This window comes from Narcine bancroftii, chromosome 1 (assembly GCF_036971445.1).
Source record: "Narcine bancroftii isolate sNarBan1 chromosome 1, sNarBan1.hap1, whole genome shotgun sequence".
Lineage (NCBI taxonomy): Eukaryota > Metazoa > Chordata > Chondrichthyes > Torpediniformes > Narcinidae > Narcine > Narcine bancroftii.
In genome coordinates this window covers 98,733,076-98,757,885 of record NC_091469.1, presented here as the reverse complement: position 1 = coordinate 98,757,885, position 24,810 = coordinate 98,733,076, and the positions used below count along the sequence as shown (strand labels likewise).

Sequence of the window (24,810 nt, the reverse complement as noted above, 5' to 3'; positions counted from 1 at the left end):
TAAGAAGCCTCCCAAGAAACACAGAGACATCACATATGTCCTCACCATTCATCTGATGTTAGCAAAATTTTAATGAGCCAGCAGTCTTAAATCTTTTGTTTCTTCTTGCCTGCTTTTAATTTTGTTTGGGTATTGTGCGCAGCTTTGATTGTGACGAGAGTGTCCAGTGGAACACAACCTGAGCTAAAGGTGTCGCTGTTGAGTTAATTTTCTACAACAGGGCAACAGTGCCCCTTGCTGCCCAAATGATGCAAACCTTAAACAGTATTCTTTCCAAATTCTCTCAGTAAAAATACAGCATACCCCTCTTCATGGTATTTCTGGCAACCGACAAGTTACCAGGAGGACATTTACACCAAATGGATCAATGATGGTTGTGGTTTTATCCACAAAGATTTCAGCATTGAGTGAACATCTCATCCATAAAATGCAGAGACAAAATAAAGATGAGTATCCCGTGAAGCTTCTTTGAATCTGCCTTGGGTCTCGGACATTTAATGCTGAAGAAAGGTTTAAACATATGGAACTAACAAGAATTCAGTTTTCCTCAACAGCACTCATTCTTTGGACTCAAAGGACACTGAACTCTTTGTACAACTCATTTTTTTCCCCCCAGATCAAGTCTGAATGATGCAGTGATTGGTGGTGGGCAGGGAATGGAGAATGAAACTGTATCGGGGAATAGAGAAGGATTGTACAGCATTCTGGTCAAAATTCTAATGACCCTTACTGTCGTTACTGCCCTACATTCTCATGAAGTGCTGGTATCCACATGTTTGCTCTAGGTTGCATTTGTTGGGATATTTCAACCTTCTCTGGCAACAGGAGTTGTGCTGGTGGATTGAAGGAGCCCTAATTTTGTACTGGTGTTTATTTATTTATTTATTTACATCCTATTAACCTACCAACCACATGGTCCCACCACAGAATCAGAATCAGAATTTCTTGTCATGAACAAGTCATGAAATTCAGTGTTTTGCGGCAGCGTCACAGATGTACATTCTTTTTACACCATCTTACTACCTCACTGTAAAAAAATAATAGTGCACGGAGAGTAAGGCCATGTCTTTGGTTCATTGATCATTCAGGAATCTGATGGCAGCGGGGAAGAAGCTGTCCTTGTGCTGCTGAGTGCTTGTCTTTAGACTCCTGAATCTTTTTCCCAATGGTAACAGAGTGAAGAGGGCGTGGCCTGGGTGGTGGGGGTCTTTGAGGATAGAGGCTGCTTTTTTAAGACACCACCTCAGGTAGATCTCTTTGATGGAGTGAAGTCTGGTGCCTGTGATGTCGTAAGGCTGATTTAACAACCCTCTACTCTTTATTCTTGACCTGAGAGTTGGCCCCTCCATACCAGACAGTGATGCAACCAGCCAGAATGCTCTCCACAATACACCTGTGGAAATTTACAAGAGTCTCTGGTGACATAACGAACCTCCTCAGACACCTCACAAAGTATAGCTGCTGGCGTGCCTTCTTTGTGATTGCATCAATGTGATGGCTCCAGGACAGATTCTCAGAAATGTTGACACCCAGAAATTTGAAGTTCTTGGCCCTCTCAACTACTGAGCCCTCAATGAGGACTTAGTCGTGTTTCCCTGACTTCATCCTGAAGTCCACAATCATCTTCAGAATATCAACCCACTATCTCTAACACTCTCTCTAATCTCATCACCTCTGGTCACTCCCATTTTTTTCCCATCCCCGCACTGCTCGGTTCTACCTCCTACCCAATGTACACAAATCCAATTATCCAGGTAGACCCATTGCTTCTGCATGCTCTTGTCCCACTGAACTAGAATCCTTTTACCTTAACTCCATTTATTTTCCCCGATCCAATCCCTCTCCACCTACATCCGCAATACCTCACGTGCCCTCCATATCTTCAATTACTTCCAATTTCCTGAACTTGACTGGCTCATTTTCACAATGAATGTCCAATTCCTTTACACCTCCATGCCCCCAATATGGAAGATCTCAAAGCCCTTAGTTTCTTTCTTGATAAGAACCAGACACCTTTCACCATCATCCTCCTCTGCCTGGCAGAACTTGTTCTCACCCTTAATAACTTCTCCTTTGACTCATCACACTTTCTCCAAATCAAAGGAGTAGCCCCGTGTATCCACATGGGTCCCAGCTATGCTTACCTGTTTGTAATCTTTGAGGAGCAATCCATGCTGCAAACCGACAACGACAAGGCCCCTCAACACTTCCTCCGCTACATCGACGACTACATCAGTGTTGCCTCATACATTCACATTGCTGCCAATTTTCACACCGACCTCAAATTCATTTGTTCCTCTCTAGCGACACTCTCTCCTTTCTGGATCTGTCTGTCTCCATCTTGGAAGACAAGCTTCCCACAGACATTTTTTACAAACTTACCAACTCCCACAACTATCTCGACAACACTACTTCATCCATTTCTCTGAAAGGATTATCCTTCTCTGTCGTATCTCTTCCACCTTCATCAATAAACATGGCTACCCTCCATCACCAACAACTGAGTTCTTACCCGCATCTCCCCCATTTCCCACTTGTTGGGCGCTATCAGTAGCCCCAATAATGACACAGATAAAGACTGAGGGGAACGATAGGCTTTATTGAACTAGAGACTGCTGGCCTGGGTCCAAGACTAGGAATGAGCGGGAAGGAGAGGGGACTCGACCTTTATGGCCCGGGGTCACATGAGCAGGACTAAGGGAGGAGCCAAGGTAGAAGGACACCTGGAGGGCGGGCCACCCAGTACATATAATCATATCACTAAATTCACCCAACTTTTTAAAAAAATGGAACCCACTGGAAAACAATCAACAAACCGGGGTGATAACAGCAAAAAATTTTAACAACAATAGAGTAGCACAACAGCTGCAGTATAATCAGATAATACAAGGGCCGGGAGAAGTAGATGCCCCTGTCAGCTAGAGGTTGAGCCGCACGGGCAGCCTCCTCTGTCTGCTGGACCATTGTGGAACTGGTGTGTCTGTACGGCACTCCTCCGTAGAGGGGACCAACGGGGGAGCATCCACTGCAGGGACTGTCTGAGAAGGGGTGCCAGCAGTGGACTCCTGGAGTGTTGGGGGGTCCTCCACTGCTGCATGGGGGGTAGATGCCTGGATGTCCAGCTGCAAGGCAGGCAGCTCAGGCTCCAGGATTGTGGTCTGATGCAGCACAATCGGATCTGCGGCGTGGTCAGTACCTGGCAAAGCATTCTCAGGGTCTCCAGCCCTTCCCAGGTCTCGTGGCAGTCCGGGTACCTCACAAATGCGTATTGAGGGTTTGCATGTATGAGGTGCACTGCTTCAACCAATGGGTCTGTCTCATGGCCCTTGATGTGATTCCAAAGCAGAACTGGTCCTGGGGTTGTCAGCCAGGGAGGGATGGAGGAACCATTCGCCGATCTCCTAGGAAAAGTAAAGAGGCGTTCTCCAAAGAGGGTGATATTAGTAGCGGTGCATAGTAAAGACTGGATAGCATGGAGGGCTTCAGGCAGAACGTCTTGCAAGCGGGACACTGACAAAATTTTGGATCTAAGGGCTAGGAGCTTCGCCTTCTAGACGGTGCTGTTCTCCCTTTCCACCTGACCATTACCTCTTGGGTTATAGGTGTTGGACCTGCTGGTGGCTATGGCTCTGGCCAAAAAGTACTGCCGCAGCTCCTCACTCATGAACGAAGTCCCCCGGTCACTATGAACGTAGTCGGGGAACCCGAACAGAGTTAAGATACTGCTCAGTGCCTTGATGACTGTAGCCAAGGTCAAATCCAACCAGGGGATTGCAAAGGGGAACCTGGAGAATTTGTCCACCACCATAAGGAAGTAGGTGTTCCTATTTGTTGGTGGGAGGGCCCTTGATATCGACGCTGACTCATTCGAAAGGGCGGGTGACCTTGATGAAGTGTGCCTTTTCTGGCCAGTAGAACTAGGGCTTACACTCGGCGCAGATTTGGCAGTGTCTGGTTACGGACTGGACGGGAGGTTTCAAGTCTTGACAAAATGGTACAACCATGTGACTCCGGGGTGACATAGGTGGTTATGCAGGATCTGGAGACGGTCGAGATGCGCATTGGTGCATGTCCCTTGGGATAGGGCATCCGGGGGTCATTGAGCTTACCCGGCCAGTACAAGATGTCATAATTGTAGGTGGACAATTCAATCCTCCACCTCAGAATCTTGTCGTTCTTCATTTTACCCCATTGTTTGGCACTGAACATGAAGGCCACTGCCCTCTGGTCAGTTGACAGGGGTAAATCTCCTACCGGCTAGGTAGTGCCGCCAGTGCTGCCCCGCCTCAACGATAGCTCGAGCCTCCTTCTCGACAGAGGAGTGCCAGAGTTCAGGACCATGCAGGGTGCGGGAAAAAAATGCTACCGGCCTGCCTGCCTGGTTTAATGTGGTGGCCAGTGTGACATCGGAGGTATTGCTTTCCACCTGAAAGGGGATGGTTTCATCCATCGTAGTCTTAGTGATGTCTACTCGAATTTAGTCAAAAGCAGCATAATGGGAAGGTGGTCGTATGAATTGGGGGTGGGCCTTATTGGTGTAGTTGGGCACCCATTGAGCATAGTATGAGAACAGCTCCAGGCACCTCTCGAGCGCCTTCAGGGTGTTTGGGACAGGGAGCTACATGAGGGGCTGCATGCAGTGGGGGTCCAGGGCAATGACACCATGCGCCATGACGCATCCAAGAAGGGCCAGGTGCTCTGTGTTGAACACCCATTTGTCCTTGTTGTACGTCAAGTTGAGGGACTTGGCCATACGGAAGAACTTTGAAAGATTAGCGTCATGGTCCTGCTGGTCATGGCTGCAGATGGTGACATTGCAAGGTAGGGGAATGTCGCCGTCAGCCCGTTTTCCTCCACCATCCGGTCCATTACTCTCTGAAAGGCAGAAACATCGTTAGTAACCCCGAAAGGCACCTGCAGAAAGTGAAAAAGTTTCCCGTTCTGCTTGAAGCCTGTATAAATTCAATCGGCTGGATGGAGGAGGAGTTGGTGGTAGGCCAACTTAAGGTCAATAGTCAAAAAAATTCTGTACTTTGCAACCTTATTGACCAAGTCGGCTATCCAGGGTAGTGGGTATGCGTCCAACTGGGTGAAGCAGTTGATGGTCTGACTATAATCAATTACCATCCGGGGCTTGCCCAAACCTCTGACCACAAGGACCTGTGCCCTCCAGGGACTGGTGCTAGGGGCTATGATCCCCACCACCAGGTCAGAGTTGAACCTCAGCCCGGATGAACTGCATGTCCTCCGAACTATAGAGCCTACGCTTGGTGGCGATCGGTTTGCAATCCGGGGTGAGATTCACAAACAGTGACAGGGAGGCACCCGTAGCATGGTGAGGTTGCAGGACGGTGCTGGAGACTGGGTGCTGGGACCACATGGCGGTGCCGGGGACTGGTGGCTGTGGACAGTCAGTGGTGGTTGGGGGTCCCCGAACGCCATCGTCACATCCTGAACTGACTCTGAAAGTCGAGGCCCAGGAGGATTGGCGTGCAGAGGCAAGGCATAATTAATAATACAAAATCGTAATAACACTCCCCCCTCCCCCCACCATCACCGACGCTACACAATACCCCCGGATACTGGTCTGTTGGTTCCTTGCAGCCATTGAAACTGTCCCGGTCATGGGTCAGACCAGGAGGGAGAATCCCTGGACCACGTCAGGGTGCACGAAACTTTCCTTGCTGCTGCTATCGAAAAGACAGTTCGTTTCATGCCCATTCACCTCGATCCGCATCATGGAGTTCGAGATCAGATGAGGGCTGGCTTGATTCAGAGCGACCAATGCCAGGATAGGTATACCTTCACTGTCTTCGTCGGTGGGGAGGCCTTTCCAAGATGGCGACCTCCATGTTGACCATGCAGTGTTCGATGAGGAAGAAGGCAGAAGTGGAGTCTTGGCAGTCAGAAGTGATGTCATCGGGGTGGTAGGTTGAGGTGCTGAGGTTGGGAGTGATGGCTGACAAGATGGTGCTCCCCTTACCGTGCACTCGGTCAGCACCAGAAGCTCCTCTAGAACGCACGCTGTGCTGCTCCCGGACTGCGGTCAGGACTTGCAGACCTTCTGGTAATGGCCCCTCTTCCCGCAGCCTGAAAACATAGCTCCCCTCGCGGGGCTGAGGCGTCGCAATGCTTGGACTGGCCACAGAAGTTGCATCTCAACGATGCCATCGGCGTGATTGCAGCCATGGTCGGGTTGGTAATCCCCAACGCTGAGTCCCAGGCCGAAGGCCCTCATGGTGGAACATACGGAGATGGCCCGATTCTGCCCGCAATCGACATAGCGTGACGCTGGGCCGAGTCTAAAGTCCTGATTAAGTCGATAGCCTTTTTGAGTGGGAGCAGGTCCTCCTCGAGGAGTCATTGCCAGATATAATCCGACCTCAGACCTGACACGCAGGCGTCTCGAATCAGTTCTTCCATGCACTGGGTTAATGATATAGTGGTCGTGGGTTCCCCCAAACAGTATTTTCGCAGTGTGACTGGATGAACTCTTCAGTGGACTCATCAGGCTGTTGTTTTCTGGACACCAGTAGGTAACAGGAGTAGACCACGTTCACTTTAGGCTTGTACAGCACTTGCAGCTCAGCCATCGCCTCATTGTAGGTCGCGCTGCCTTGGATGGTCAGAAAGGCCCCCTGGCCGGCTTGTGCCTAAAGTATTTTTAACTTCTTCTCGTCAGAGTCGATCACCTCCATAAGGAACGATAGGCTTTATTGTATTAGAGACTGCTGGCCTGGGTCCAAGGCTAAGAAAGAGCAGGAAGGAGAGGGGACTCGACCTTTATGGCCCGGGGTCACATGGGCCTAGGTAGAAGGACACCTGGAGGGCGGGCCAGCCAGTACATATCATATCACTACACTGCTCATCTGCCCTGGCCCCCTCGGCCCCAGGGCACAGCAAACACAGGATTCCCCTTGTCCTCATCTACCACCCCACCAGTCTCAACATCCTGCCACCAGCAGCATGGTCCCAACACTAGACACATCCACCCGTCTCCTCCTCTCTCTACTTTCCATAGGGAGTCTGTGACTCCCTTGTCCACTTATCCCTTCCCATTAATTGCCCCCCTGGCAGCTTCCCCTGTGGCCAAAATTGTGGCCACACCTTCTCCCTCACCACAATTTGGGCCCTAAACAGTCCTTTCAAGTAAGTATCGGGACTACTGCATCCAGTGCTCCTTTTGTGGGCTTCTCTACCTCAGATAGACTAGACACAGCCTGGGAGATCGCTGCACTAAACACCTTTGCCATCAGTGACAGGGATTTTACAAGTGGCCAACCACTTTAATCCTGCCCCCACTTCCACATTGACATGTCTCTCCATGTCCTCATGTATTGTCAAAGCAATACTACCTGCAAATTGGATGAGCAACATCGAATTTTCCATCTTGGCACTCTCCAACTGGATAGCATTAACATCGACTTCTCTGGTTTCTGCTAACCTACTCCCCGTTCTCCCTCCCTTCCCTTTGCCTTATTTCTGCCATCTCTCCATTCTCTTCCCCTCCATTCACAGCCATCTCTCCTCTCCCTGCTTGCTGGTGTGCCCTCCCTCCCTTATCCACCTATTACCTCCTGCCTGTGGGACTGTGCTTCTCTTCCTGCCCCTCCCCCACCACCATTTAGTTCGGGCGCCTGCCGATATTTTGTCATACCTTGATGAAGGGCTCAAGTCTGAAATGTTGGTTATCTTTATCTTTGCGAAATAAAGTGCGCTGTTTGACCTGCTGAGTTTGTTTTTTTACTTCAGTCACAGTGTCTGGAGACTTTTGTGTTTTACTTATATTTTTAGAGTGTAAGAGGAAAACAGAGCACCCGAATAAAACCCATTTGGTCACAGCAACAACGTTTAAACTCCTTACATACAGCAGTGGATTTGAACCCGGTCGCTCGCACTGTGTAATAGTGCTGTTACAAAGAGAGGAAGAGATATAAGCAATTACAAGGCAGTCAGCTTAGCTTCAATGGTGTACAACCCATTGGAAATCATCATTAAGGACAGTATAAACCTTCATCTTGTGAGAAACAGGTTAATCATTCAGCTGAGATTTGTTAAGAGAAAGTCGTGACAGACTAATGGTGAACGTAAAGCCCTGGAGACTGTTGTAGAGCAGAGGGACTAAGGGACCAAAACTCATAGTACCTTGAAAATAGCAACTCCAATGAACAAAAAGTGAAGAAATTGATTGGCACTCTTGATTTCATTGTAGTGGAGTATAGGGTACAAATGTTGGGACCTCATGACCTCATGATTCAGCTGTACAAGGCACTGGTGAGGCCACACTTCAAATAATGTGCACAGATAATGTCCGCCCAGCATTGGAGAAGGTGGTGGGATCCATGGACACACCACATCTCTGAAAGGACTCTGTTTGGCATTTCTTTCTCTTCATGGTATCCTCTGGACTAGTGGCACTCTTTATGCTTTAGAAAGCAAACAAAAGTGAACACATTTGGTTTATTTATGTATATGCCAAGAAAGGAAACTGTAACCTAGATAGTGTGGCAAATTAAATCCAAAGTTGATTGGGGAAGGGTAAAGGGTTAACTATGTAACTGGCAGGCTGTTACCAGTAAAGTTCCACCAGGCTCAATAGTCAGTTGTTTGCTGTTTGCAGTATCTATTAATAGTTTAGACAAATGTAGTTGAATGAAAAATTGGGTTTTTTGGTTGACAATAAGGAGAGAATGCAACTGCATGGAGACACAATGCGCAGAAAGGTGAGAAATGAATTTAATCTGGAGAAGTGTGATGTTGGGTCGATAGGGAGGGTGATATCTGGATGGAAGTCAGACACATGGGAGGATATTGAGTAATGTGGAGGAGCAAGGAACCTTGTAGTGTCTATCCACAGGTCCTTAAAGGTAATTGCACAGGTCAGTTAGGTGAATAAAGAGGCCCACCTATGAGATCTAACTACTGAGTGGATGAGACTACAGCTTGAACATTGCATGCAGTTCTGGGCCCAGACACTGCCTCACAGGGAAGTGTGATTACACCAGAGGCAATGCAAATGACATTGATAAAGGTGTTGCTGGAAGTTGAAATCTTTAGCTGTAAAGGATGATTAGATACCTGGGGTAAAAATGTTTCAGAAGCAGAGACTTTATTGAGGTGTTTAAGATATAAAATTATGATGTTCCAGAAGGATCAAAAAACAGGAGGCAGAGATTTAAAGTAACATGCAGATGGATTGAAGTGTAAGTCTTTTCACATAGAGTGTGCTAGGGTTGGATATCATTGGTGTGCTGATAAAGGTAGAGAGCTTCATCACATTTAAATCTACATTGAATGCGCACTTGTATGGGCCCTGTGCTGGACATTGGCCTTAGGTCTGGGAGTTATTTATCAATTACACAACACAATGGGCCAAATGGCCTCTGTTCAGTTTCTGTGATTATCAAGATTCATATTTCTAGAAGAGTTGAAGGTTTCAGATTTTTTTTTACCAACAGACTCTTCAGATGAGATGATGAGGTGGGAGTTTATTGTTGAACACGTATAGAAAGTACAATGTATAGGTGTACCAACATTCTTCCTTGCTGCTGCCACTCAGGTACATAAATAGGTTAGCAAACAATAAATTAAATTAATCCCATGCACCATGAGGGGAAAAAAAGGAAAATAAATACAAAGGAAAGAGGAATATTCAATAAAGTGGTTACTGAGGATCCCATCTGCTGCAGGCGGAACTCCTGCAGCATACTGGCCATGCTAGACTGATAGTCCATGGAGCTGAGGGCAACGGAGTTTTGAGCTCTGTGGATCTCAAGCTAAGAAGGGCATAAAATCTCAAGAGAGGAAGGTCATGACATCTCAGGGGAGGAAGGACATGGCCTCTCAGGGGAGGAAGGACATGGCATCTCAGGGGAGGAAGGACATGGCATCTCAGGGGAGGAAGAACATAGCATCTCAGGGGAGGAAGGGCATGGCAGGGGAGGAAGGGCATGGCAGGGGAGGAAGGGCATGGCATCAGGGGAAGGGCATGGCACCTCAGGGGAGGAAGTAAATAACATCTCAGTGAAGGAAGGTCATGGCATCTCAGGGGAGGAAGGTCATGGCATCTCAGGGGAGGAAGGTCATGGCATCTCAGGGGAGGAAAGACATGGCATCTCAGGGGAGGAAAGGCATGGCACAGGGGAGGAGGGCATGGCACAGTGGATGAGAGCATGGCATCTTAGAAGAGGAAGGTCATGGGATCTCAGGCGAAGAGGGGCATGGCATTTCAGGGGAGGAAGGGTGTGGCATCTCAGGGGTGGAGGGCATAGCATCTCAGGGGAGAAAAGACATGGCATCTCAGGGTAGGAGGGCATGGCATCTCAGGGCAGGAAGGGAAAAACATCTCAGGGAAGGATGGGCATGGCATCAAGAGAGAAAGGGCATGACATCAGGGAAGGAACAGCATGACTTAAACATTGCTGTCAACATCAGCACTGTCCATCCCTATTGACTGTGAAGTGTCACCAACATTAGTGGCTCTGGAGTTATATAGAAACTAGTGATGAAAAGATGGCAGACTTTCCTCTCTAAAGTCATTTGTGAACCTGATGGGTTTTACAATTGAAAACCCATCTCTCTCTCTTCTTGATAGGGGTTCCAAACTACAGGCAAACCAAAGTAAACAAATGTTGCATATTTATGCGCATGATACCAACAGAATTATAATCTTGCTCTTAATCATTTTCCATTGGCATCTGTGAATGTGGGAATGAGGACCAAATCAGACTGGCATGTAATGACTTTGAGTCTAATGCCACTTTATTTCCCCGAGTCCAAACGGAGCACACTTATTGATTAACAAATATGCACCAAGAAACCAGGATCATGCCCAGGGAGACCTGCTTTATAGTGGCAGTCAGAGTAATAATCCATAAAATACTGTGGGGAGCTGCAGTCATACCATTTGATGAAATTAAAGAGCATTGTGACATTCATTTTACTGTGTGCAGTTAAGTTACTAGCCAAGTTCTTAAATATTTATCTCCATAATTACGACACAAGACAGTTCACTTTATTAGCTCTTCTCTTTAGCGTTCCAGAGTGCAGCAATTCTTTCGCTCCTTCACATGTGAGTGTTTTCATGCAATAAAAACCAATTTGCTAGTCCCCAACACCTGTCAATAAAGTGAAGTGGCTGTGGAGAGCAAATGCCAACTCTGTTTTTACATTCCACTTCCTTTTGTGTCTCTGAAGTTCTCCTCAAATCATTGTGGAAATCTTCAGCTTCACTTGGCAACTCACGGTAATCATTTACATTGGAGTTTGCAACAGATTAGGACTTGAAATATTTTGAGTTACTAGGCCTAACACTAAGGTCTGATATTGAGCACCAGCAGGTTTTCTGTAGCTATGGTAACAAGTGTTTGCTGTACATGTATGTCATCCATGGAAACACCAGAACAATTTATGCCCATTGGCTTGAGATCACAAATTTACAATTCTGAACAAACTAAGGGCAGATATTTTCGTCTCTGAACCAAATTGGAACTCAACTGTTTCTCTTCAAAGAACTTCAAAGTGTTTATATCTCTTTGTTTCAAACAACCTACAGCAGTCTCAATTTGTAGGGAATGAAAAGAATGACCTATAAGCTTCAGATGTCAAAGCATTCAGTCAACACGAGGCCTTGCAGAACCACCTTGAACCACTTTAAGGTTGGCCACACACACACTGAGCCCTGGGTTCTTGGACTGCTGAAGCTTCCTGGAATTTCTGGAGCCAGGAATTATGGAAGCAGTCCTAACTTGGGCATTTTGTATTAGAATGTCAGTATTAGTCAAAGGCTGCAAACCCTGGTTGTCCAACACATTACAGAGAGTACAATCAGAATTAGCAACCAAGGCTAACATTGTCAGAGCAGTGCGGCTGCTGGGCTATCCTGGAGGCGTGCCCAGGCCAATGGAAGGGCAGTTCTGAAGGAGGGACCAGGGTGAGGGAGAGACAAAACTGAGGGAGGCACAACACTGAGGGAGGGATGAGATTAAGGAAGGGACCAGGTTGAGGGAGAGACCAGACTAAAGGAGCGTAACACTGAGGGAGGGACCAGACTGATGCAGGGACCAGAGTAAAGGAGGAGCGACACAGAGGGTGGGACAAGATTGAAGGAGGGATGAGAGTGATGCAGGGAGCAGAGTGAAGGAGGGGCAACACCAAGTGTGGGACAAGACTGGGGGAGTGAGAAAACTGAGGGAGGGACAGCACTGAGGGAGGGACGAGACTAGGGGAAGGTCGACACTGAGGGAGGGATGAAACTGAAGGAGGACAAGCTTGATGGAGGGAACAGGTTGAGGGAGAGACCAGACTGAAGGAAGGACAACAATGAAGGAGGGCCAACACTGAGGGAGGGACGAGACTGATACAGGGACCAGAGTGAAGGAGGCACAACACTAAGGGAGGGTTGAAACTGTGGGAGGGACCAAACTGAGGGAGAGATGGCACTAAGGGAGGGGTGAATCTGGGAGTGGGACCATGTTGAATGAAGAACAGGTTGATATAGCATTAACAAAAATATTTGGGAAACTGAAAACTGTCGGCACAGTTACAGAACATTAATGGCTCCTTTGGATGTGGTGTGGCTGGTGTGAACCTTGAAATTGAGAGGGGGATACCAGTACCCCTGACCTCAGACTGGATGGACACCGAGCCTTGAGCACTGTGTGCACCTGGAGCTTAAAGATGTTCCACAATCTCTCTACACAGGGAGGACACCAACTCTCAATTCTAGAGTTGACCCTCTCTGTAAGTTCTTGCATACCACCCCTCCTTCTGCTGAATTTTCACAGCAGGGCATCTCCCTGGTCAGTATCAGATGATTCTTTGCATTGTAGCAGCACTTGCACATGAGTGCAAAGTCTTTGAGACATACCATCCTTGGAGTGGACAAATTATACTATCGGATGGTTTCCTGGAAATGAGGAGAATGTTGTTGACAGCTCACTGAAAACCAGGGAGCTCCTTTCATTTCTCCAAATCCTTGCCTAAAATAAATGCCACAACCACAAAAAACATAGCCAGGTTTTAGTGAAAAATGTTCAGGCTGCAAATGTTAGCTCTGTGATGAATTTTGTTGGATGTTGTACATATTCATCATGGCAATCATTACTCTCATGGCCAAAGAAGAAAGGGATCTTTTGGCACATTGGCATTCATAAATTGATTCCAGCAGTTGGGAGGTTATGTTTCACTTGTATGAGACATTGGTGAGGCCAAATGTGCAGGGGACATCTGTGGGCATTGCCCCGCCAAACAAGATGCTGTTCCCCACCATGTGGTCATGGCTATCGCTCACCATCAGACCCATCTCCACCCCCTCCCGCATCACTAGTATCGAGCTTGACACACGCTAGTGACTCTCCACCCGTCCCCGGCCACATAACTAGCATGCATCGTGTAGACAGTTGAAGCAATAAAAGCAGTGTCCTCATCTCCTATGACAGGTAGGTTCCATCATCCCCTCTCCCCCCCTCATCAACAGGTAGTCTATCGCACCCCCGCCCCCCGCCACCTCAGCATCCAATAGCACCCTCCCATCAATAAGTAAATCCTGGCATCCAATAGCACACCGCTGAGCGATTTTATGAGTGATCCACTGTGCCCCCCTCTAACATTCGTTCTGGTGCTGACCTTGCAAATGTGGAGCATTGTGCCCAGTTTTGGTCTCTGACCTACAGGAAAGATAACAAAAAGATTGGAAGAATGCAGAGAAAATTTACAAAGATGTTTCGGGGACTTGAGGAAATGACTTATCGGGAAAGGTTGAATAAGTTTGGACTTTATTCCCTGGACCGTTGGGGAATATGGTAAGATTTGATACATACAAAATCTTGAGGGGTATATATATATATATAGCTTTTTCCACTGAAATTGGATGAGGCAAGAGAATTGAGGTTGTGGTTTAAGGTTCAGAATCAGAATCAAGTTTATTGTCATGAACTCTTGTCACAAAATTTGTTGTCTTGCAGCAGCAGTATTGTGCAGGGTGAAAAGTGAAATGCTTAAGGGGTACATTGGGGGAACTTCATGAAGAGGTGAGAGGGTGCAACAAACTGCAAGAGGAGAAGGGCAGCATGCTTGGTGTAGCAGTTAGTGCAACGCCTTAACAGTGCCAGTAATCGGCACGGGATCTTGGTTCGAACCCTGAGTTGTTTGTAAGGAGTTTGTACATTCTCCCTGTGTCTGCATGAGTTTTCTCCAGGGACTCCAGATTCCTCCCTTCAAAACGTACTGGTCGGGAGTGTAGGTTTATGGGTGTAAATTGGGCGGCAAGGACTGTATGTCTAATTTTTTTTTAATTTAAATTTTAAAAGACAATTGAATTCAGACAAGAATGGGAAGGGTATGAGGGCTGTTGTCTGGGTGCAGGTCAATGGACTAGGCAGAAAAAAATTTCAATATCAACTAGATAGGCTGAAAGGCCAGTTTGTATGTTTGACTTGAGTTTGCAATTGTGGTGCAGCATTCAAATATTGGAAGGTTTCTGCTCCTCTGCAATAGGCTAAACTGTCTTTTACTTCTGCCATTCAGTGAGAACTTGGATAAGTTTCGCTCTTTATCTGCCTATACTTCATACCCTTCGAAATTCTTACCTAACTTTTAAAAATTTTAATTAACTTTTTAAGTTTAGTGATACAGTACATTAATAGCCCTGCCGGCCCATAAGCCTGTGTCACACAAATACACCCAATTAACCTACCAACCCTGCACATCTTTGGAACATGCGAGGAATCCGGAGCACTCGGAGGAACCCACACAGACACGGGAAAATGTACAAACACATTGTACACAGCAAACCCAGATGGCTGGTGCTGTAATAGAACTGTGCTAACCTCCACGATAACCGTGCCGCTGATTTTAGCCTTCTAGTTTCACCAAAATCTACATTCATTAATGGTCCAGACTTCTACCGCACGTGAGGGTGGTCCAGCAGGTAGTGGCGCTGTCTCACAGCACTGGTGAACCTGGTTTGATCCTGACCTCCAGTTCAGTATGTATGGAGTTTGTACATTCTCACTGTAGCTGCCAGGGCCTCCCCAGGGTGCTCCGGCTGTAAATGGGCAGTTACTGGCCAATCTGGATTGGATCGACCGAATGGCCTGTTTTCCTACTCTCTCATGACATCATGTTTTAGTGGCTGTAGTTGTGGTGAGGGGGTGCTGTCTAGTTACGGGAATGAAACAGAAGAGACTACTGCCCTTTCAGGGCATCAATGGAAGGCCCCACATTGCCAGCTGGAGACCCAGACCAACTGTTAGCTATGTGCACCCCAGCATTTTCTTTCCCCAGTCTAATGACCCTGGGATGAAGTCTAATCCAGCAGTTCTTCCATGCTGCCTGTGAGACCTGTGTGAGAGAATGCCAGGGTTACAGCTTATGCTTGGGATCAATCCATAGGGAAAAGCCACAGAGATAAAGGCTCACCAAATTTGTATTCCACCATGAAACTTTATCATGAGCAAACAGGAGGCTTTTTTTATAATGGTTAAAAAAAGAGAATGTAAAGGCGGATATTCTCTATCTTCACATCATTGCACCTACCTTTATAAAAAGGCTGATGGCAGATGCTGGATGCAGACTCCAATCTGTCCAGAGGATAGTCCCAGGGTGGAGTGAGTCAATTCACCTCACTCCATAAAGGCAATGCTCTGAAGGGAGCTGCTTAGGGTCAGGCTGATGACCCAGGAGCCACCACCAGGTATCCCATGGTGATTGGTGCTGGGTTAGGGGTCTATCCAGCCATCCAGAAATGTCCTGTTCTGTTCCACCTCCACTCTTTGCTCCTTCACCAAACCGGACTTGAAGGAAGCAGACAAGGACACGGCAGAGACCGCCGGGGCAAGCCTCTTTTTGTTTTAATGCGGGATCAATGGCCGTCTTCATTACTCATAATCCCCCCATGCAGCTGGAACTGCTCTGTGTTTACCAGAGCGGTACCAGCTGCATGAGGGATTATGAATAATGAAGAAAGCCATTGCTAGAGTGAATGTTCAACCTCACAGCGACTGGCACCACTATTGCGCCACTCATCCCACCTCCCTCAGCTCCAGAGGACGGCTCCCAATGCCGCTCTCCATAAAAGCAATGCTGATGTAGCTTTATAGGCCTTCTTCATAAAAGGTAAGTCTGCCTTTTCTTTTCATCATTCAGCTGGCTGTAAAGCGGCGTTGTTCCATAAAAAGGCCCAGAGAAAAGTCAAGGGCACTCCTCCCCACCATTTACTGAAAAGTCCTACAGAGGGATTCAGAGTGAGACCTCCACTAATCCACCAACACACTCCCTTTCTCAAAACAAATAAACTAGGTAACCATAGTTCAAGGATCAGCAAGTGCAAAGATCACCCCAATTTTAGTCATCGAGCTTCAGTGTACTTGATAATGTGTTTGCTTGTGTTCAGAAGCCAAGCTCCAATTCACAGCAACTTGTACTCTGAGGCATACAAAAGAATAGGTCTTAACATCCACAAAATAAAAGTTTTCTCGACCTCTCATACACAACACTGCCCTTAACCAATGAAAGTCAACACCCATTGGACTTCTTTTGCCGTCTTTCCCCATGTCTCCTTTCCTCTAGCTCTATCTCTGTCTTTCTCTCTCTCCCCCCTTCCCTTTTCCCTCTGTCTCCTTTCAGAGAGCCAAAATCAATTCTCACCTTTCCTCTCTCCTGTCCTCTTATCATACCCAGTTAACAACTTTTGTCTGTTGTCTGTACTTCTCTGCCCCCCCATTCTACCCCTTTTTCTCCCCACCCCCTTTAACACAAATGCTTGCCTTTTTTTGCTCATACCTTGAGGAGGGCTCAGGCCTAAACTGTCGGTAATATATCTTTACCTCCTATGAACACTGCGACACCAGCTGAGTTCCTCCACCATCTCTGTGTTTTGACTACAATCGCAGTATCTGCAGACTTCCATGTTTCAAATCTAGGCCAAGATCTTGGAAAAGGTGAATTGTTTCACATACCTTAAAGAAGGGCTCAGATCCAAAATTTCGGTAATATATTTTTATCTCTTATTGTCGCTAAGAGACCTGCTAAGTTTCTACAGCATTTCTGTGATTTTATTACAATCTCAGTGTCTGAGGCCTTTTGTGTTTCTCTCTCATGTACCTCAGGATCTATCTCTCAAAGAAGCTGAGGAAATTCAATGAGGAAATTCTCCATCGTTGTAAGAGCACCAGCACAGCCAGTGTAAAAGGAAAACTGTGTTTGAGTACTTAGACCTTAAATGCATACCAAAACTCATGGTCTCCTGGGCAGCTGGAAGTCCCTGGCCTCCCATCTACTTTTGGGATTTAGCCTGCTGCAAGACCCTCAATGCACTGGGTAGATAACAGTTTGTAGGTGGATGTCTCCACAAGTTCTTCCAAATGCACTAGCAGGATGAGCAACATGGCTGGCCTAAGTATCCCATGTTAAGTGCCTGTGGTCAATCAACTTACAGGTTTGCTGAGGTCAAGGGCAGTTCACAAACATGGTGGAGAAACTCAGCAGGAATCCATAGGAAGGAGAAGGTTACCAATGATTTGGCCCCAAGCTCTTCGTCAGGGATCTGGTAGACAGCGGAATAAAAAGGTGGGGGAAGGGGAAAGAGGGAGAGGAGAGGAGGGAAGGAGCGCAGGTTAAACCACAAAGCACTAGATGATGGTGGAGACAACTAGCCAGGAAGGATGTGGCTGCAGAAGACTGGGTAATTAAGTGGCCATACAGCTTGAGTGCAGTAAGGACAACAGAGGGGTAGTAGTGAGAGAAACCCTCTTACCACCACCTTCCAAGACAGGAAGAGAACCTCTTCAGGACCTCCTGATTCCTTCTTCTGATCCAAATTGGTCCAATGGGCAGGTTATGTCACTCATGTGCTTGGTTCATGACTCCTGAAATAGAAATTTTGTGGCCAAAGGAAATGGTTCAAGAATGTTCCCAAAGTTTCCTGGAACAATCCTGCTGGCTCCTGGGCACCCCTGGCTCATGGCTCATTCAAAGTGGAGAAGGAGCATTTGGGGCAGTATTGAGAACTTTGAGTCCTGTCACTAGGAGTACAAAGAATGCCTTTCACAAATAGTGAAAGAAGTACACCACCCACCATAAAATCTACCTACCCACCACATCAAGCACCTTCTACCTCAATAGTGCTGGAACAGAACTGGAGTGGAAACAAGATCCTCCACCCCAAGGGAGCCCCAGGAAGAGAAAAGACATAGCTCATCTATCTTGCTAAGAGATTGCTTGGATTATAAGAATTCACTAGGCAACAGGAACGTGTTTTCCCTTATTGTTCACAGCTATGCCTGTGCTTCTATTTAATTTAGTCTGCCAGGGAGCTCAGAGAAACTTCATTGACATACTCCAGCTCAGTCTTGCCAAGGGGCCTTCCCTTGGAACCCACTGGTTGATATTCAACATTAGGATGTTGACAATCTGTCTGGATGCATCTGAATGCAAGTGCTGATAACATTAAGCTTCAGTTAAAATAGCATTTCATTTTAAAGTAAAGGTAAAGATTCCATTATTGTCACATAATACTGCATTTGGAATGTAACATACATGATGTGCCAAGCATGGTGAAAGTTATAGAAAATACAGTGGCAATACCATTGTTCACAAGTTAGACCATAAAATTATAAGACAGATGTAGAATTAGGCCATTCAGCCCATCACATCTGCACCACCATTCAGTCATGGCTGATGTATATTTCGTCTCAACCCCATTCTCCTGCCTTCTCCCCATAACCTTTGACGTCCTTATGAATGAAGAAACTGTTGCACCTGTGTTACATCTACCCATTGACGGTCTCCACAGCCATCTGTGACAACAAATTCTACGTATTCACCACCTTCAACCTGAAGAAACTCCTCCTCCTCTCTGTTCTAAAGGGACAACCTTAATTTCTGAGGCTGTGCCCTCTGGCTCTGAACACTCCCGCTACTCGAAATATCTTCTCCACATTTACTCTATCCAGCCCTTTCACTATTTGGAATGCTTTGAAGAGATCTGCCCCACTCATCTTTTTAAACTCCAGTCAGTATAGCCCCAGAGCCACAAAATGCTCTTCATCCATTATCTTTTTCATCCCTGTGATCATTCTCATAAATCTCCTCTGGACCACCAGCACATGCTTCCTTAGATGTAGGGCCCAAAACTGCTCACAATACTCCAAATGTGGTCTGAACAATATCTTGTAAATCCTCAGCATTACATATTGCCTTTATTTTTTAATCCTCTTAAAATGAATGCTAACATTGCATTTGCCTTCCTTTCTACCAACTCAACAGGCAATGTAATCCTTAGAGAATCCTACACTAAGACTTAGTTCATTTGGACTTCTGGTTTCTGAATTCCTCTTATTTAGAAAATAGTCTATTTCTGTATTCTTTCTAGTCCACAAAATTCATTTCATTTTGAAATGTATCTCTTTGGCATTCAATTGTTTACCATATTGTCTTGGAACTTGGTGCCACAACATTTTTCCTTCTGCTAGCTCCTGCATGTGCTCCATTTCCAATTCAGCTCTTCCCATGAATGGACACTCCCTCATCTCTCATTGTTTTTGGCTCAGGAGGAAAATTGCATTGCTGTTGGACATTTCAGAACCTCAGGACATCCCAAAATGCTTTACAGCTATTATGAGCTCCCGTTTTAGTAAAATGGGATTATCACTGTAAGGGATGGTATAGACAGGAGGGACTGAATGGCCACAGTTAACATTCAACTTTTCACACAAGCACCAAACACGACAACAGTTCCACACCAATGATAATTCAATACATTAGAAGAACTGAGGGAAGGCTTGTCACAGACTGCTCTAGCTGGGGATAGATTTAGTGTTAAGTATAGTTTAAAAGTCAAGACTATAATTTAAGAGTTAGAAATAAAATTAAACTTGTCTGGTTCATTGCCTATTGCTGCTCATTGTGCATGGTTCGTAACACAGCTTATTAGGCAGTTCTCTAGTGTATATAGTTGGTACCATAGGTAATACTGGAAAAGGAACAACTTTTACACAACAAACTCCTAGAAGCAGCACTAATAAAATGATCAATCTGTTGTTATTGTTACAAAAACAGTGAATGCTGTGAACACTCAGCAGATCAGGCAGCGTTTGTGGGGAGAGAAAAAGAGTCAAGATTTCAAGTCAAGGACATTGGTTCAGAATTGGGAAAATGAGAAAACAGCTGCACTTCAGGTTATAGAGAGCTTGAGGTGGATAGAACTAAAGGAATGTGTATGAATAGTGTGGAAATCAAATTTGTTCAGGTAACAATTAATGTAAAAGTTGACATTTTAAACAAGGAAAGAAAGCTGAAAGAAAAGATGTGAGATTTACAAGGTTGTTGGGACTGAATGACTTGAGGTATAAAGATATACAAGATAGGCTAGGCCTGTTTTCCCTGGTGTCACAAAACCCATAACATCAGGTTTAGGAACAGTTGCTACCTCTTAATCATCAGGTTCCTCAACAGCAAACTCAATCAGAGACTCATTTATTTATTACTGATTTTGTTTCTGTATTTCACAGTCAATTTGTTTACATTTCTTTTTTTGTTTACATTCATATCTTTTGTACACATATCTTTTTCTTCTTCAAGACACTTTATACTACTGATAAGTAGAAATTCTGTCTGGCCTGCAGGAAAAAGAATCTCAAGTCAAGTTTATTTTAATCTAATTGTACAAGTACACCCTGACAAAATGGTGTTCTCCAATCCTTGATGCAAAACATGCAGACACACAGCCAGACAATAAACACAGATACAGACTTTTATAGGATTTCATATATACAAATAAATGAATAAACTGGATATGAGAGTCTCGAATGGTTAGTGTGAGCAGTTCCTTTGGTTGTTCAGCATTCCCATTGCCCTGGTGATGTTGGTTCTGATACTCATGTATCTCTTCCCCTACGGGAGCAGCTGAAAGATGCAGTATACAGAGTGGAAAGGGTCCTCAATGATTTTGCATGACCTTTCAGATAAAGATCATGGTGGATTACATTGATAGGGGAGGGAGACTCCAGTGATCCTCTCTGCCACCCTTATGGTCCTGTGGATTGACCTCTGATCCATTTCTCTCCAACAACTGTACCACACTGTGATTCAGCTGGCCAGGATGATCTCAATAGAAGTCCTATAGAAGGTTGACATAATGGTGGCCTTTCCCATTTCAGTCTTCTCAGGAAGTGCAGTCACTGTTGCGCCTTCCTGACAAGTGAGGAGATGTTGAGTGTCCATGATAGGTCACTAGTTAAGTGAACTCCAAGGAACTTGGTGCACCCCATTCTCTCTACTACAGAGTTGTTGATATGTACTGCAGAGAGGTCATTCCTGGTCCCCCTGAAGTCCACGATCATCTCCTTCATCTTGTCCATATTGAGACTCAGGTTGTTACTCTCGCACCATTTCACGAGATTTTCCACCTCTTCTCTGTAGTGCGATTCATCGTTGTTGCTGATGAGGCCAACTACTGTTGTGCTTCTCCACCAGCTTCTGGGGAATGATCTATTATACACTGAGCTGAAGTCAATGAACAGCAGCTTGGCTTATGAGGAGTCTTTCTCCAGCTGGGCCAGGAGCAAGTGTAGTGACAAGGCTATAGCATCGTCTGTGGAATGGTTTCTTCTAGTTAAATTGAAATGGGAGGTGTGTTTTTATGCATTCTGTCACCAGATACTCAAAGCATTTCATAATGGTGGAGGTTAGTCATTAAGGTCTGTTATTGTCACCCTCTTGGGTACTGGTGTGATGGTTGCTGTCTTGAACTCTGTAGAACTGATGGCTTGCTGCAGTGAGGTGTTGAAGATGTCCCTGAAGACTTCCGTCATTTGGTCTGCGCAGTCCTTCAGTACTCTACCAGGTATGTTGCCTGGTCCCACCGACTTGTGTGGGTTCACCTTGGATAGGGTTCTCCTCTCAGGGATGTATGTGATGTCATGATGTACTCTGGCAATAAATGTATATGAACTTAAATGAAGAAGCTGAGGGTGACCTTATCAAGGTTAATAAACTTGGGGACATGGATAAGGTGGATGTATAAGATGAAAGAGGAAAATTTTAAAGGGAACTTGGAGTCCAGAATTTCACACAGAGGGTGGTAGGTATATTGTATCTGCTGTCAGAGGAAAAGATAGAGGCAGGTATAAGGTATGTTATGTAGGACTAGATATTAATATCCCTTATTGCACTCCTGAGACTTGCTGCCAAGACTCTGTGGGGTAGCCAAGTGAGTGGTGGCATCTTCTGGGTTATCAAGTGGGCACCCTCCTTCCTCAGTGTTTCACTGATAGATAATCATATTTAAAAGACATTTAGATAGGAAGGATTTAGAGGGATACAGACAAGTGCAGGGGATGGGATTAGTTCAGGCAAGCACTTTCATTCGGCCCATTGAGCCGGCTCCACCATTCAATGAAATCACGGCTGATCTGATGATAAGTTCATCTCCACCTACCTCCCTTTTCCCCATATCCCTTAATTCCCCTACTATATAAAAATTTGAACAACTTTGTCTTAAATATATTTATTGAGGTAGCCTCCACTGCTTCAATGAGCAACAAATTCCATAGATTCACCACCCTCTGGGAAAAGCAGTTCCTCCTCATCTCTTTCCTAAATCTACTACCCTGAATCTTGTAGCTATGTTGCCTAGTTCTAGTCTCCCCCATTAATGGAAACAATATATTTTATCCATGCCTCTCATAATTTTATACATTTCTCTAAGATCACCTCTCATTCTTCTAAATTCCAATGAGTACAGTCCAAGATGACTCAATCTCTCCTCATAGGTTAATCCCCTCATCTTTGGAATCAACCTGGTGAAGCTCCTCTGTTCTGCCTATAAAGCCAATACATCCTTCCTCAAATATGGAGACCAGAACTGTACACAGTACTCTAAATGCAGCCTCACTAGTACCTTGCAGCCTATTCTCCCTCCTCCTAAATTCAAACCTTCCAGCAATTAAGGCCAAAATTCCATTTGCTTTCTTGATAGCCGACTGGACCTGCAAATTAATGTTTTGCGATTCTTGCACAAGCACTCCCCAGTCCTTCTGCACATCAGTATGCTGTAATTGCTTGCCATTTAAATTATATTCTGGTCTTCAATTTTTCCTTCCAGTGAATAACCTCACATTTACCAACATTGTACTCCATCTGCCAGACCCTTGCCCATTCACTTGACCTATCTATATCTCTCTGCAGTCTCTCCATATCCTCTGCACAATTTTTGCTTTTCTACTCAATTTAGAGTCATTAGCAAATATCAACACTCTATACCTTCTTCCAGATTTTTAATGCATATTGTGAACAGTTGCAGGCCCAGCACTGACCCCTGCAACACCCTGATTGCCAAGCAGAAAAGCATAACTGTATCCAAACTCTCTGTATCCAATCCTCTATCCATGCTAATATATCACCCCCAACTCTATGCAGCTTTATCTTATGTATAAGTCTTTTATGGGGCACCTTATCAACTTCCTTCTGGAAATCCAGGTAAGCAATGTCCATCTGCTCCCCTCTACTGACTGTGATTATATCGTCAAAGAACTCCAATAAGTTTGTCAAACAGGTCCTTTTTTTGCTGAATCCATGCTGCATCTGCCTGATGGATCAATTTTTCCCCAGATGCCTTGTTATTTCTTCATTCACAGATCACCTTAATCATTCGTTTACTTATCATGGACACCTATAACAAACCCACAAACCACCAATGGGCCATAGACCACAGATAGGAAAATATTGCTCTATTCCATTTATGGAGAGGATAATGGCAGAGATCCTATTCAATATTTGTTGGGTTCTATCTACTCCCCCTATGGTTGTCGGTGACCCAACACAGGAGGACATTCAACCACTGATGTTAAACTAGCTGGCCTATAGTTCTCTACCTTTTGCCTACATCCTTTTTTGAATAATGACATGACATTTGCTGTCTTCCAATCTACCAGGACCTGCCCACAGTCCAGAGAATTTTAGTAAATTATTACCAAAGCCTCAGTATAACTTTTGCCATTTCTTTTGCTCCCTTGGGATACATTCCATCAGGACAATTTGGGTCAAAGGACCTTTATCTGTGCTGTAAAATTCTGAGACTCCAAAAGCTGATGGGGAGAGGAAACAAGTACTAGTGAAATTATTCAATCCAGTATTGAGTCCTGAGAGTTGTCATGTGCCCAATTGGAAATCACTTTTCCCCAAACTTACCCATGAGCGTTTTTGGAGCAATATAGGATGAAGGAGAGGTCAGATTAGAGGGGAGGGAGAATTAAAGAGACAGGTGACTGGCAGCTCAGAGCTGCTCTTGTGGATTGAATGGAGGTGTTCAGCAAAGTGGTCATCTGTGGATGTGGCTGTACTTCTCTGTTTCAATTGTATTTCATTTTTCTCTTCTGTCACATGACATGGAAACAAGCTCTTTGGCCCAACTTGCCATGCTGACTCAAATGTCCAACCCACACTAGTCCCACCTGTGTGCATTTTGCCCATATCCCTCTAAAACCATCCTAACATTTTGTCTCTGCCAGTTTTTAAATGATTGTCACCTCAACCTTTTTGACTTTTATCCTATCACAAAAATTCCATTTGTTATTTTCACTTTTCCCTCTCTGTAACTTTAAAAGCATTTGCCTTCATGCCTAAAATGAAGGGCCCTTGGCCTGAAATTCTAACTCTGCTATATATATTCATGTCAGAGCACGAGAAGTCCGATGCTCTTCTTTGAAAGTGTACCTTGCAGTACTTTCCATCTATTTGAGATGCTCAGATCACAGAGGTCGAAGTTGAATTCTTCTAATTCAGAGGTGAGAGTTTATGTACAGTACCGAA

At 45.4% G+C, this 24,810-nt stretch overlaps 1 long non-coding RNA gene across 3 annotated transcripts in view; it reads left to right on the top strand.

The window, feature by feature from the left end:
- The first annotated feature begins 11,451 nt into the window (after positions 1 to 11,451).
- The window catches only part of LOC138740719 (uncharacterized), a 34,519-nt gene continuing 21,160 nt past the window's right edge, over positions 11,452 to 24,810 (top strand). For 2 of the 3 annotated variants that reach the window (XR_011343165.1, XR_011343147.1), the window contains exon 1: positions 11,452 to 11,657. This is a non-coding gene — a long non-coding RNA (uncharacterized lncRNA). Of the gene's footprint in view, positions 11,658 to 21,757; positions 21,845 to 24,810 lie in introns of all 3 variants that reach the window. The other variant, XR_011343156.1, reaches the window with a different exon arrangement.